A 14,701-nucleotide genomic window follows, 5' to 3' on the forward strand; every position below is an offset into this window, starting at 1 on the left:
CAGTCTGCTCTGTGTAATACAAACATGTACCCAGCTTTTTGTGTTGTTTAGTTTATGAATACCAGTCTGCTCTGTGTACTACAAACATGTATCCAGCATTTTGTGTTTGCTAGTTGATAAATGTCAGTCTGCTCTTTGTAATACAAACATGTATCCAGCATTTGATGTTGTTTACTTTATGTTTATCAGTCTGCTGTGTGGAATACAAACATGTATCCAGCATTTTGTGTTGTTTAGTTTATGTATGTTAGTCTGCTCTGTGTAATACAAATATGTATCCAGCATTTGATGTTGTTTACTTTATGTATGTCAGTCTGCTGTGTGTAATACAAACATGTATCCAGCATTTGATGGTGTTTACTTTATGTTTGTCAGTCTGCTGTGTGTAATACAAACAGGTATCCATCACTTTGTGTTGTTTAGTTTATGGATGTCAGTCTGCTCTTTGTAATGCAAACATGTATCCAGCATTCGATGTTTGCTAGTTTATGTAATTCAATCTGCTCTGTGTAATACAAACATGTATCCACCTTTTAGTGTTGTTTAGTTTATGTATGTTAGTCTGCTCTGTGTCATACAAACATGTATCCAGCATGTTGTGTTGTTTAGTTTATGAATGTCAGTCTCCTTTTGGTAATACAAATATGTATCCAGCATTGTGTGTTGTTTAGTTCATGAATGTCAGTCTGCTCTATGTAATACAAACATGTATCCAGCTTTTAGTGTTGTTTAGTTTATGTATGTGTAGCCTGCTCTGTGTAATACAAACATGTATCCAGAATTGATGTTTCCTAGTTTATGTATGTCAGTCTGCTCTGTGTAATACGAACATGTATCCAGCATTTGGTGTTGTTTAGTTTATGAATGTAACACTGCTCTGTGTAATACAAACATGTATCCAGCATTTGGTGTTTGCTAGTTTATGTATGTCGTTCTGCTCTGTGTAATACAAACATGTATCCAGCATTTTGTGTTCTTTAGTTTATGAATGTCGTTCTCCTCTTAGTAATACAAACATTTATCCAGCATTTTGTGTTCTTATGTCTATGAATGTCAGTCTGCTCTTTGTAATACAAACATGTATCCAGCATTTTGTGTTGTTTAGTTTATGAATGTCAGTCTCCTCTGTGTAATACAAACATGTATGCAGCATTTTGTGTTGTTTTGTTTATGAATGTCAGTCTGCTCTGTGTAATACAAACATGTATCCATCATTTGGTGATTGCTACTTGATGTATGTCAGTCTGCTCTGTGTAATACAAACATGTATCCAGCATTTGGTGATTGCTAGTTTATGTATGTCATTCTGCTCTGTGTAATACAAACATCTTTCCAGCATTTTGTGTTGTTTAGTTTATGAATGTCACTCTGCTCTTTGTAATTCAAACATGTATCCAGCATTTTGTGTTCTTTTGTCAATGAATGTCACTCTGCTCTGTGAAATACAAACATGTATCCAGCATTTTGTGTTGTTTAGTTTATGAATGTCAGTCTGCTCTGTGTAATACAAACATGCATCCAGCATTTTGTGTTGTTTAGTTTATGAATGTCAGTCTCCTCTGTGTAATACAAACATGTATCCCTCATTTTGTGTTCTTTTGTCTATGAATTTCACTCTGCTCTTTGTAATACAAACATATATCCAGCATTTTGTGTTGTTTAGTTTATGAATGTCAGTTCGTCTGTGTAATACAAACATGTATCCAGCATTTTGTTTTGTTTAGTTTATGAATGTCAGTCTCCTCTGTATAATACAAAAATGTATCCAGCATTTAGTGTTGTTTAGTTTATGAATGTAGTTCTCCTCTTTGTCATACAAACATGTATCCAGCATTTTGTATTGTTTAGTCTATGAATGTCTCTCTTCTATGTGTAATACAAACATGTATCCAGCATTTTGTGTTGTTTAGTTTATGAAGGTCAATCTGCTTAGTGTAATACAAACATGTATCCAGCATTTTGTGTTGTTTAGTCTGTGAATGTCAGTCTGCTCTGTGTAATACAAACATGTATCCAGCATTTAGTGTTGTTTACTTTATGTATGTCGTTCTGCTCTTTGTAATACAAACATGTATCCAGCATTTGGTGTTGTTTAGTTGATGAATGTCGTTCTCCTCTGTGTAATACAAAGATGTATGCAGCATTTTATGTTGTTTAGTTTATGAATGTCAGTCTTCTCTATGTAATACAAACATGTATCAAGCATTTTGTGTTGTTTAGTTTATGAATGTCAGTCTGCTCTGTGTAATACAAACCTGTATCCAGTATTTTGTGTTGTTTAGTCTATGAATGTCAGCCTGCTCTATGTAATAAAAAACATGTATCCAGCATTTTGTGTTGTTTAGTTTATGAATGTCAGTCTGCTCTTTGTAATACAAACATGTATCCATCATTTGGTGTTTGCTAGTTTATGTATGTCACTCTGCTCTGTGTTTTACAAACATGTATCCAGCATTTGGAGTTTGCTAGTTAATGTATGTCCTTCTCTTCTGTGTAATACAAACATGTATCCAGCATTTTGTGTTGTTTAGTTTGTGAATGTCGTTCTGCTCTTTGTAATACAAACATGTATCCAGCATTTTGTATCTGCTAGTTTATGTATGTCAGTCTGCTCTGTGTAATACAACATGTATCCAGCATTTGGTGTTTGCTAGTTTATGTATGTCAGTCTGCTGTGTGTAATACAAACATGTATCCAGCATTTTGTGTTGTTTAGTTGATGAATGTCGTTCTGCTCTTTGTAATACAAACATGTATCCCGCATTTTGTGTTCTTTTGTCTATGAATTTCACTCTGCTCTTTGTAATACATACATATATCCAGCATTTTGTGTTCTTTAGTTTATGAATGTCAGTTCGTCTGTGTAATACAAACATGTATCCATCATTTGGTGTTTGCTAGTTTATGTATGTCAGTCTGCTCTGTGTAATACAAAAATATATCCAGCAGTTAGTGTTGTTTAGTTAATGAATGTCAGTCTCCTCTTTGTAATACAAACATGTATCCAGCATTTTGTGTTGTTTAGACTATGAATGTCACTCTGCTCTTTGTAATACAAACATGTATCCAGTATTTTGTGTTGTTTAGTTTATGAATGTCGTTCTGCTCTTTGTAATACAAACATGTATCCAGCATTTGGTGTTGTTTAGTTTATGAATGTCGTTCTCCTCTGTGTAATACAAACATGTATGCAGCATTTTGTGTTGTTTTGTTTATGAATGTCAGTCTGCTCTGTGTAATACAAACATGTATCCATCATTTGGTGATTGCTACTTGATGTATGTCAGTCTGCTCTGTGTAATACAAACATGTATCCAGCATTTGGTGATTGCTAGTTTATGTATGTCATTCTGCTCTGTGTAATACAAACATCTTTCCAGCATTTTGTGTTGTTTAGTTTATGAATGTCGTTCTGCTCTTTGTAATTCAAACATGTATCCAGCATTTTGTGTTCTTTTGTCAATGAATGTCACTCAGCTCTTTGTAATACAAACATGTATCCAGCATTTTGTGTTGTTTAGTTTATGAATGTCAGTTCGTCTGTGTAATACAAACATGTATCCAGCATTTGGTCTTTGCTACTTTATGTATCTCAGTCCGATCTGTGTAATACAAACATGTATCCAGCAGTTAGTGTTGTTTAGTTTATGTATGTCAGTCTCCTCTTTGTAATACAAACATGTATCCAGTATTTTGTGTTGTTTAGTTCATGAATGTCAGTCTCCTCTGTGTAATACAAACATGTATCCAGCTTTTTGTGTTTGCTAGTTGATGTATGTCGGTCTGCTCTGTGTAATACAAACATGTACCCAGCATTTAGTGTTGTTTAATTTATGTATGTTGTTCTACTCTTTGTAATACAAACATGTATCCAGCATTTTGTGTTGTTTAGTTTATGAATGTCGTTCTGTTCTGTGTAATACAAATATGTATCCAGTATTTGGTGTTTGCTAGTTTATGTATATTAGTCTCCTCTGTGTAATACAAACATGTATCCAGTATTTAGTGTTGTTTAGTTGAAGAATGTCGTTCTGCTCTTTGTAATACAAACATGTATTCAGGATTTTCTGTTGTTTAGTTTATGTATGTCAGTCTGCTCTTTGTAATACAAACATGTATCCAGCATTTTGTGTTGTTTAGACTTTGAATGTCAGTCTGCTCTATGTAAAACAAACCTGTATCCAGTATTTTGTGTTGTTTAGTTTATGAATGTCAGTCTGCTCTGTGTAATACAAACTTGTATCCAGCTTTTTGTGTTTCCTAGTTGATGCATGTCGGTGTGCTCTGTGTAATACAAACATGTATCCAGCATTTGGTCTTTGCTAGTTTATGTATGTCAGTCTGCTCTGTGTAATACAAACATGCATCCAGCATTTAGTGTTGTTTAGTTTATGAATGTCGTTCTGCTCTTTGTAATACAAACATGTATCCGGCATTTTGTGTTGTTTAGTTTATGAATGTCAGTCTGCGCCTTCTAATACAAACATGTATCCAGCATTAAGTGTTGTTTACTTTATGAATGTCAATCTTCTCTTTGTAATACAAACATGTATTCAGCATTTTGTGTTGTTTAGTTTATGAATGTCAATCTGCTCTTTGTAATACAAACATGTATTCAGCATTTAGTGTTGTTTAGTTTATGAATGTCGTTCTGCTCTTTGTAACACAAACATGTATCCCGCATTTTGTGTTGTTTAGTTTTTGAATGTCAGCCTGCTCTGTGTAATACAAACATGTATCCAACATTAAGTATCTGCTAGTTTATGTATGTCAGTCTGCTTTGTGTAATACAAACATGTATCCAGCAGTTAGTGTTGTTCAGTTTATGAATGTCGTTCTGCTCTTTCTAATACAATAATATATCCAGCATTAAGTGTTGTTTACTTTATGAATGTCAATCTTCTCTTTGTAATACAAACATGTATTCAGCATTTTGTGTTGTTTAGTTTATGAATGTCAATCTGCTCTCTGTAATAGAAACACGTATTCAGCATTTTGTGTTTTTTTAATCTATGAATGTCAGTCTGCTCTATGTAATACAAACATGTGTCCAGCATTTTGTGTTGTTTAGATTATGAATGTCAGTCTGCTCTGTGTAATACAAACATGTATCCACCATTTGGTGTTTGTTAGTTTATGTATGTCAGTCTGCGTCTGTGTAATACAAACATGTATCCAGCATTTAGTGTTGTTTAGTTTATGAATGTCGTTCTCCTCTTTGTAATACAAACATGGATTCAGCATTTTGTGTTGTTTAGTTTATGTATGTCAGTCTGCTCTATGTAATACAAACATGTATCCAGCATTTTGTGTTGTTTAGTCAATGAATGTCAGTCTGCTCTATGCAATACAAACATGTATCCAGTATTTTGTGTTGTTGAGTTGATGAATGTCAGTCTGCTCTGTGTAATACAAACATGTATCCAGCTTTTTGTATTTGCTAGTTGATGTATGTCAGTCTGCTCTGTGTAATACAAACATGTATCCAGCAGTTGGTGTTTGCTAGTTTATGTATGTAATTCTGCTCTTTGCAATACAAACATGTATCCGGCATTTTGTGTTGTTGAGTTTATGTATGTCACACTGCTCTGTGTAATACAAATACGTATCCAGCATTTTCTGGTGTTTAGTTTATGTTTGTCAGTCTGCTCTGTGTAATACAAACATGTTTTCAGCATTTATTTTTTTCTAGTTGATGTATCTCCTTCTGTTCTATGTAAAACAAACATGTATCCAGTATTTCTGTTGTTTAGTTTATGTATGTCAGTCTGCTCTGTGTAATACAAACATGTTTCCAGCATTTGGTGTTTGCTAGTTGATGTATGTCAGTCTGCTCTGTGTAATACAAACATGTATCCAGCATTTAGTGATGTCTAGTTTATGTATTTCAGTCTGGGCTGTGTAATACAAACATATATCCAGCAACTGATGTCTGCTAGTTTATGTATGTCGTTCTGCTCTGTGTAATACAAACATGTATCCAGCTTTTAGTTTTGTCTAGTTTATGTATGTCCTTCTGTTCTGTGTAATACAAACATGTTTCCAGCATTTGGTGTTGTTTAGATTATGAATGTCGTTCTGCTCTTTGTAATACAAACATATATCCCGCATTTTGTGTTCTTTTAACTATGAATGTCAGTCTGCTCTGTGTAATACAAACATGTATCCAGCATTTTGTGTTGTTTAGTTTATGAATGTCGTTCTCCTCTTTGTAATACAAACATGGATTCAGCATTTTGTGTTGTTTAGTTTATGTATGTCAGTCTGCTCTATGTAATACAAACATGTATCCAGCATTTTGTGTTGTTTAGTCAATGAATGTCAGTCTGCTCTATGCAATACAAACATGTATCCAGTATTTTGTGTTGTTTAGTTGATGAATGTCAGTCTGCTCTGTGTAATACAAACATGTATCCAGCTTTTTGTGTTTGCTAGTTGATGTATGTCAGTCTGCTCTTTGCAATACAAACATGTATCCGGCATTTTGTGTTGTTGAGTTTATGTATGTCACTCTGCTCTGTGTAATACAAATACGTATCCAGCATTTTCTGGTGTTTAGTTTATGTTTGTCAGTCTGCTCTGTGTAATACAAACATGTTTTCAGCATTTAGTTTTTTTCTAGTTGATGTATCTCCTTCTGTTCTATGTAAAACAAACATGTATCCAGTATTTCTGTTGTTTAGTTTATGTATGTCAGTCTGCTCTGTGTAATACAAACATGTTTCCTGCATTTGGTGTTTGCTAGTTGATGTATGTCAGTCTGCTCTGTGTAATACAAACATGTATCCAGCATTTAGTGATGTCTAGTTTATGTATTTCAGTCTGGGCTGTGTAATACAAACATATATCCAGCAACTGATGTCTGCTAGTTCATGTATGTCGTTCTGCTCTGTGTAATACAAACATGTATCCAGCTTTTAGTTTTGTCTAGTTTATGTATGTCCTTCTGTTCTGTGTAATACAAACATGTTTCCAGCATTTGGTGTTGTTTAGATTATGAATGTCGTTCTGCTCTTTGTAATACAAACATATATCCCGCATTTTGTGTTCTTTTGTCTATGAATGTCAGTCTGCTCTGTGTAATACAAACATGTATCCAGCAATTTGTGTTGTTTAGTTTATGAATGTCAGTCTGTTCTGTGTAATACAAACATGTATCCAGCATTTGGTCTTTGCTAGTTAATGTATATCAGTCTGCTCTTTGTAATACAAACATGTATCCAGCAATTTGTGTTGTTTAGTTTATGAATGTCAGTCTGCTCTGTGTAATACAAACATGTATCCACCATTTCCTTTGCTAGTTTATGCATGTTAGTCTGTTCTGTGTAATACAAACATGTATCCAGTATTTAGTGTTGTTTAGTTGATGAATGTCGTTCTGCTCTTTGTAATACAAACATGTATCCGGCATTTTGTGTTGTTTAGTTTATGAATGTCAGTCTGCGCCTTCTAATACAAACATGTATCCAGCATTAAGTGTTGTTTAACTTATGAATGTCAATCTTCTCTTTGTAATACAAACATGTATTCAGCATTTTGTGTTGTTTAGTTTATGAATGTCAATCTGCTCTTTGTAATACAAACATGTATTCAGCATTTTGTGTTGTTTAGTTTATGAATGTCAATCTTCTCTTTGTAATACAAACATGTATTCAGCATTTTGTGTTGTTTAGTTTATGAATGTCAATCTGCTCTTTGTAATACAAACATGTATCCCGCATTTTGTGTTGTTTAGTTGATGAATGTCAGTCTGCTCTGTGTAATACAAACATGTATCCAGCATTTTGTGTTGTTCAGTTGATGAATGTCGTTCTGCTCTTTGTAATACAAACATGTATCCAGCATTTTGTGTTGTTTAGTTTATGAATGTCGTTCTCCTCTTTGTAATACAAACATGTATTCAGCATTTTGTGTTGTTTAGTTTATGTATGTCAGTCTGCTCTTTGTAATACAAACATGTATCCACCATTTCCTTTGTTAGTTTATGTATGTTAGTCTGCTCTGTGTAATACAAACATGTATCCAGTATTTAGTGTTGTTTAGTTGGTGAATGTCGTTCTGCTCTATGTAATACAAACATGTATCCATGATTTGGTGTTTGCTAGTTTATGTATGTCAGCCTGCTCTGTGTAATACAAACATGTATCCAGCATTTGGTGTTTGCTAGTTTATGTATGTCCTTCTGTTCTGTGTAATAGAAACATGTTTCCAGCATTTGGTGTTGTTTAGTTTATGAATGTCGTTCTCCTCTTTGTAATACAAACATGTATCCATCATTTTGTGTTGTTTTGTTTATGAATGTCAGTCTGCTCTGTGTAAACAAGCATGTACCAAGCATTTGGTGTTGTTTAGTTTATGTATGTCAGTCTGCTCTTTGTAATACAAACATGTATCCACCATTTCCTTTGTTAGTTTATGTATGTTAGTCTGCTCTGTGTAATACAAACATGTATCCAGTATTTAGTGTTGTTTAGTTGGTGAATGTCGTTCTGCTCTATGTAATACAAACATGTATCCATGATTTGGTGTTTGCTAGTTTATGTATGTCAGCCTGCTCTGTGTAATACAAACATGTATCCAGCATTTGGTGTTTGCTAGTTTATGTATGTCCTTCTGTTCTGTGTAATAGAAACATGTTTCCAGCATTTGGTGTTGTTTAGTTTATGAATGTCGTTCTCCTCTTTGTAATACAAACATGTATCCATCATTTTGTGTTGTTTTGTTTATGAATGTCAGTCTGCTCTGTGTAAACAAGCATGTACCAAGCATTTGGTGTTGTTTAGTTGATGTATGTCAGTCTGCTCTATGTAATAGAAACATGTATCCAACATTAAGTGTTCTTTGGTTTATGAATGTCGTTCTTCTCTCTGTAATACAAACATGTATCCCGCATTTTTTGTTCTTTTGTCTATGAATGTCAGTCTGCTGTGTGTAATACAAACATGTATCCAGCATTTTGTGTTGTTTAGTTTATGAATGTCAGTCTGCTCTGTGTAATACAAACATGTATCCAGCATTTGGTCTTTGCTAGTTTATGTATGTCCTTCTGTTCTGTGTAATAGAAACATGTTTCCAGCATTTGGTGTTGTTTAGTTTCTGAATGTCGTTCTCTTCTTTGTAATACAAACATGTATCCATCATTTTGTGTTGTTTAGTTTATGAATGTCAGTCTGCTCTGTGTAAACAAGCATGTATCCAGCATTGAGTGTTGTTTAGTTTTTGAATGTCGTTCTGTTCTTTGTAATACAAACATGTATCCCGCATTTTGTGTTCTTTTCTCTATGAATGTCACTCTGCTCTTTGTAATACAAACATGTATCCAGCATTTTGTGTTGTTTATTTTATGAATGTCAGTCTGCTCTGTGTAATTCAAACATGTATCCAGCAGTTATCCCGCGATATGCCAAGGAGAGGCACAGGCCACCGAGCCGTGGATGCCCGTGCCTATAATAAAAACCAGAAGATGAGATTGGGTTAAATGGCCGAGGGTGTGCAGGTACTAGTGGGCTACTTAGCTGCTAATTGTGTATACCAAAATGCTACCGTTGCCATGGCCACGCGCGTGGCCAACGGCGATTGCAGCTAACGCTGCTGGCCTGAGACTGCTCCCGCTGTCCGGCCCCCACGGTAGCATATTTAACCGCTACCATTGCTTGGCAACTCCCACGCTGCCAAAAGCAGCTCCACGCTGCTGGCCTAAGTCAGACTACCGCTGCCCGGCCCCAGGTAGCCGGCCAAAGCAGATCCCACTGCCCGGCCCCATTAGCAAAACCATTGTGCGGCTCCCACGCCGCGGACCCAACTGTCAGCTACCGCTTGACAAGACGACTTCCGCCGCCGGGCCCATATACGTGGCAATTGTTTGCCCCAACGTATGTTATTTTACGATTCCCCGGCTGAAAAGTCGGGAAAGACAAGGTTCCCACTGAGAAGCAGGTAACCCCGGAAAGGTTCCCGCTGAAAAGCAGGTAGCCTTAAGCACGAGTATTAATTTGGAAGCAAGTTAATTTGTTACTAGCAGTGTAGCCCACAAGAACCCCGCCACAAAGCACCAAAGTGCTACCCCACACCCACGGCCACGCGATACGCGGAGATAGCATTGTTGCCCGGCTTGCCTATGTACTGAAAGGAAACACAAACCTGTGGAGATAACAAGCGCCAGGGCATGCAATAAATTGTCCGTAAACACACACAGTCCTTTGCAGTTTATGAATGTCAGTCTGCTCTGTGTAATTCAAACATGTATCCAGCAGTTAGTGTTGTTTAGTTTATGTATGTCAGTCTGCTCTGTGTAATACAACCATGTATCCAGCATTGAGTGTTGTTTAGTTTATGAATGTCAGTCTGCTCTGTGTAATACAAACATGTATCCAGCATTTGGTCTTTGCTAGTTTATGTATGTCAGTCTGCTCTGTGTAATACAAAGATGTATACAGCATTTAGTGTCGTTTAGTTTATGAATGTCGTTCGGCTCTTTGTAATACAAACATGTATCCAGCATTTTGTGTTTGCTAGTTTATGTATGTCAGTCTGCTCTGTGTAATACAAACATGTATCCAGCATTTGTGTTTGCTAGTTAATGTATGTCAGTCTGCTCTGTGTAATACAAACATGTATCCTGCATTGAGTGTTGTTTAGTTTATGAATGTCGTTCTGCTCTTTGTAATACAAACATGTATCCAGCATTGAGTGTTGTTTAGTTTATGAATGTCGTTCTGCTCTTTGTAATACAAACCTGTATCCCGCATTTTGTGTTGTTTTGTCTATGAATGTCACTCTGCTCTTTGTAATACAAACATGTATGCAGCATTTAGTGTTGTTTAGTTTATGAATGTTAGTCTGCTCTGTGTGATACAAACATGTATCCAGCATTTGGTCTTTGCTAGTTAGTGTATGTCAGTCTGCTCTGTGTAATACAAACATGTATCCAGCTGTTAGTGTCGTTTAGTTTATGAATGTCGTTCTGCTCTTTGTTATACAAACATGTATCCAGCATTTTGTGTTGTTTAGTCTATCAATATCAGTCTGCTCTTTGTAATACAAACATGTATCCTGCATTTTGTGTTGTTTAGTCTATGAATGTCAGCCTGCTCTGTTTAATACAAACATGTATCCAGCACTTTGTGTTGTTTAGTTTATGAATGTCAATCTGCTCTTTGTAATACAAACATGTATCCAGCATTTTGTGTTGTTTAGTTTATGAATGTCAATCTGCTCTGTGTATTACAAACATGTATCCATCATTTGGTGTTTGCTAGTTTATGTATGTTAGTCTGCTCTTTGTAATACAAACATGTATCCAGCATTTTCTGTTTTTTAGTTTTTGAATGTCAGTCTGCTCTGTGTAATACAAACATGTATCCAGCATTTGGTGTTTGCTAGTTTATGTATGTCAGTCTGCTCTTTGTAATACAAACATGTATCCAGCATTTTGTGTTGTTTAGTTTATGAATGTCAGTCTGCTCTGTGTAATACAAACATGTATCCATCATTTGGTGTTTGCTTGTTTATGTATGTTAGTCTGCTCTGTGTAATACAAACATGTATCAAGTATTGAGTGTTGTTTAGTTGATGAATGTCGTTCTGCTCTTTGTAATACAAGCATGTATCCTGCATTTTGTGTTGTTTAGTCTATGAATGTCAGCCTGCTCTGTTTAATACAAACATGTTTCCAGCATTTTGTGTTGTTTAGTTTATGAATGTCAATCTGCTCTTTGTAATACAAACATGTATCCAGCATTTTGTGTTGTTTAGTTTATGAATGTCAGTCTGCTCTGTGTAATACAAACATGTATCCAGCATTTGGTGTTTGCTAGTTTCTCTATGTTAGTCTGCTCTGTGTAATACAATCATGTATGTAGTATTTAGTGTAGTTTAGTTTATGAATGTCGTTCTGCTCTTTGTAATACAAACATGTATCCAGCATTTTGTGTTGTTTAGTTGATGAATGTCAGTCTGCTCTGTGTAATACAAACATGTATCCTGCATTTTGTGTTGTTTAGTCTATGAATGTCAGCCTGCTCTGTGTAATACAAACATGTGTCCAGCATTTTCTGTTTTTTAGTTTTTGAATGTCAGTCTGCTCTGTGTAATACAAACATGTATCCATCATTTGGTGTTTGCTAGTTTATGTATGTCAGCCTGCTCTGTGTAATACAAACATGTATCCAGCATTTGGTGTTTGCTAGTTTATGTATGTCCTTCTGTTCTGTGTAATAGAAACATGTTTCCAGCATTTGGTGTTGTTTAGTTTATGAATGTCGTTCTCCTCTTTGTAATACAAACATGTATCCATCATTTTGTGTTGTTTTGTTTATGAATGTCAGTCTGCTCTGTGTAAACAAGCATGTACCAAGCATTTGGTGTTGTTTAGTTGATGTATGTCAGTCTGCTCTATGTAATACAAACATGTATCCAACATTAAGTGTTCTTTGGTTTATGAATGTCGTTCTTCTCTCTGTAATACAAACATGTATCCATCATTTTGTGTTGTTTTGTTTATGAATGTCAGTCTGCTCTGTGTAAACAAGCATGTATCCAGCATTGAGTGTTGTTTAGTTTTTGAATGTCGTTCTGTTCTTTGTAATACAAACATGTATCCCGCATTTTGTGTTCTTTTCTCTATGAATGTCACTCTGCTCTTTGTAATACAAACATGTATCCAGCATTTTGTGTTGTTTAGTTTATGAATGTCAGTCTGCTCTGTGTAATTCAAACATGTATCCAGCAGTTATCCCGCGATATGCCAAGGAGAGGCACAGGCCACCGAGCCGTGGATGCCCGTGCCTATAATAAAAACCAGAAGATGAGATTGGGTTAAATGGCCGAGGGTGTGCAGGTACTAGTGGGCTACTTAGCTGCTAATTGTGTATACCAAAATGCTACCGTTGCCATGGCCACGCGCGTGGCCAACGGCGATTGCAGCTAACGCTGCTGGCCTGAGACTGCTCCCGCTGTCCGGCCCCCACGGTAGCATATTTAACCGCTACCATTGCTTGGCAACTCCCACGCTGCCAAAAGCAGCTCCACGCTGCTGGCCTAAGTCAGACTACCGCTGCCCGGCCCCAGGTAGCCGGCCAAAGCAGATCCCACTGCCCGGCCCCATTAGCAAAACCATTGTGCGGCTCCCACGCCGCGGACCCAACTGTCAGCTACCGCTTGACAAGACGACTTCCGCCGCCGGGCCCATATACGTGGCAATTGTTTGCCCCAACGTATGTTATTTTACGATTCCCCGGCTGAAAAGTCGGGAAAGACAAGGTTCCCACTGAGAAGCAGGTAACCCCGGAAAGGTTCCCGCTGAAAAGCAGGTAGCCTTAAGCACGAGTATTAATTTGGAAGCAAGTTAATTTGTTACTAGCAGTGTAGCCCACAAGAACCCCGCCACAAAGCACCAGTGTGCTACCCCACACCCACGGCCACGCGATACGCGGAGATAGCATTGTTGCCCGGCTTGCCTATGTACTGAAAGGAAACACAAACCTGTGGAGATAACAAGCGCCAGGGCATGCAATAAATTGTCCGTAAACACACACAGTCCTTTGCAGTTTATGAATGTCAGTCTGCTCTGTGTAATTCAAACATGTATCCAGCAGTTAGTGTTGTTTAGTTTATGTATGTCAGTCTGCTCTGTGTAATACAACCATGTATCCAGCATTGAGTGTTGTTTAGTTTATGAATGTCAGTCTGCTCTGTGTAATACAAACATGTATCCAGCATTTGGTCTTTGCTAGTTTATGTATGTCAGTCTGCTCTGTGTAATACAAAGATGTATACAGCAGTTAGTGTCGTTTAGTTTATGAATGTCAGTCTGCTCTGTGTAATACAAACATATATCCACCATTTGGTGTTTGCTAGTTTATGTATGTCACTCTGTTCTGTGTAATACAAACATGTATCCAGCAGTTGGTGTTTGCTACTTAATGTATGTCCTTCTGTTCTGTGTAATACAAACATATATCAAGCATTTTGTGTTGTTTAGTTTATGAATGTCGTTCGGCTCTTTGTAATACAAACATATATCCAGCATTTTGTGTTTGCTAGTTTATGTATGTCAGTCTGCTCTGTGTAATACAAACATGTATCCAGCATTTTGTGTTTGCTAGTTAATGTATGTCAGTCTGCTCTGTGTAATACAAACATGTATCCTGCATTGAGTGTTGTTTAGTTGATGAATGTCGTTCTGCTCTTTGTAATACAAACATGTATCCAGCATTGAGTGTTGTTTAGTTTATGAATGTTAGTCTGCTCTTTGTAATACAAACATGTATCCAGCATTTGGTCTTTGCTAGTTAGTGTATGTCAGTCTGCTCTGTGTAATACAAACATGTATCAGCTGTTAGTGTCGTTTAGTTTATGAATGTCGTTCTGCTCTTTGTTATACAAACATGTATCCAGCATTTTGTGTTGTTTAGTCTATCAATGTCAGTCTGCTCTTTGTAATACAAACATGTATCCTGCATTTTGTGTTGTTTAGTCTATGAATGTCAGCCTGCTCTGTTTAATACAAACATGTATCCAGCATTTTGTGTTGTTTAGTTTATGAATGTCAATCTGCTCTTTGTAATACAAACATGTATCCAGCATTTTGTGTTGTTTAGTTTATGAATGTCAGTCTGCTCTGTGTAATACAAACATGTATCCATCATTTGGTGTTGTTTAGTTTATGAATGTCGTTCTGCTCTGTGTAATACAAACATGT

This window comes from Haliotis rufescens, unplaced genomic scaffold, assembly GCF_023055435.1.
Source record: "Haliotis rufescens isolate VD_foot unplaced genomic scaffold, xgHalRufe1.0.p SCAF_4, whole genome shotgun sequence".
Lineage (NCBI taxonomy): Eukaryota > Metazoa > Mollusca > Gastropoda > Lepetellida > Haliotidae > Haliotis > Haliotis rufescens.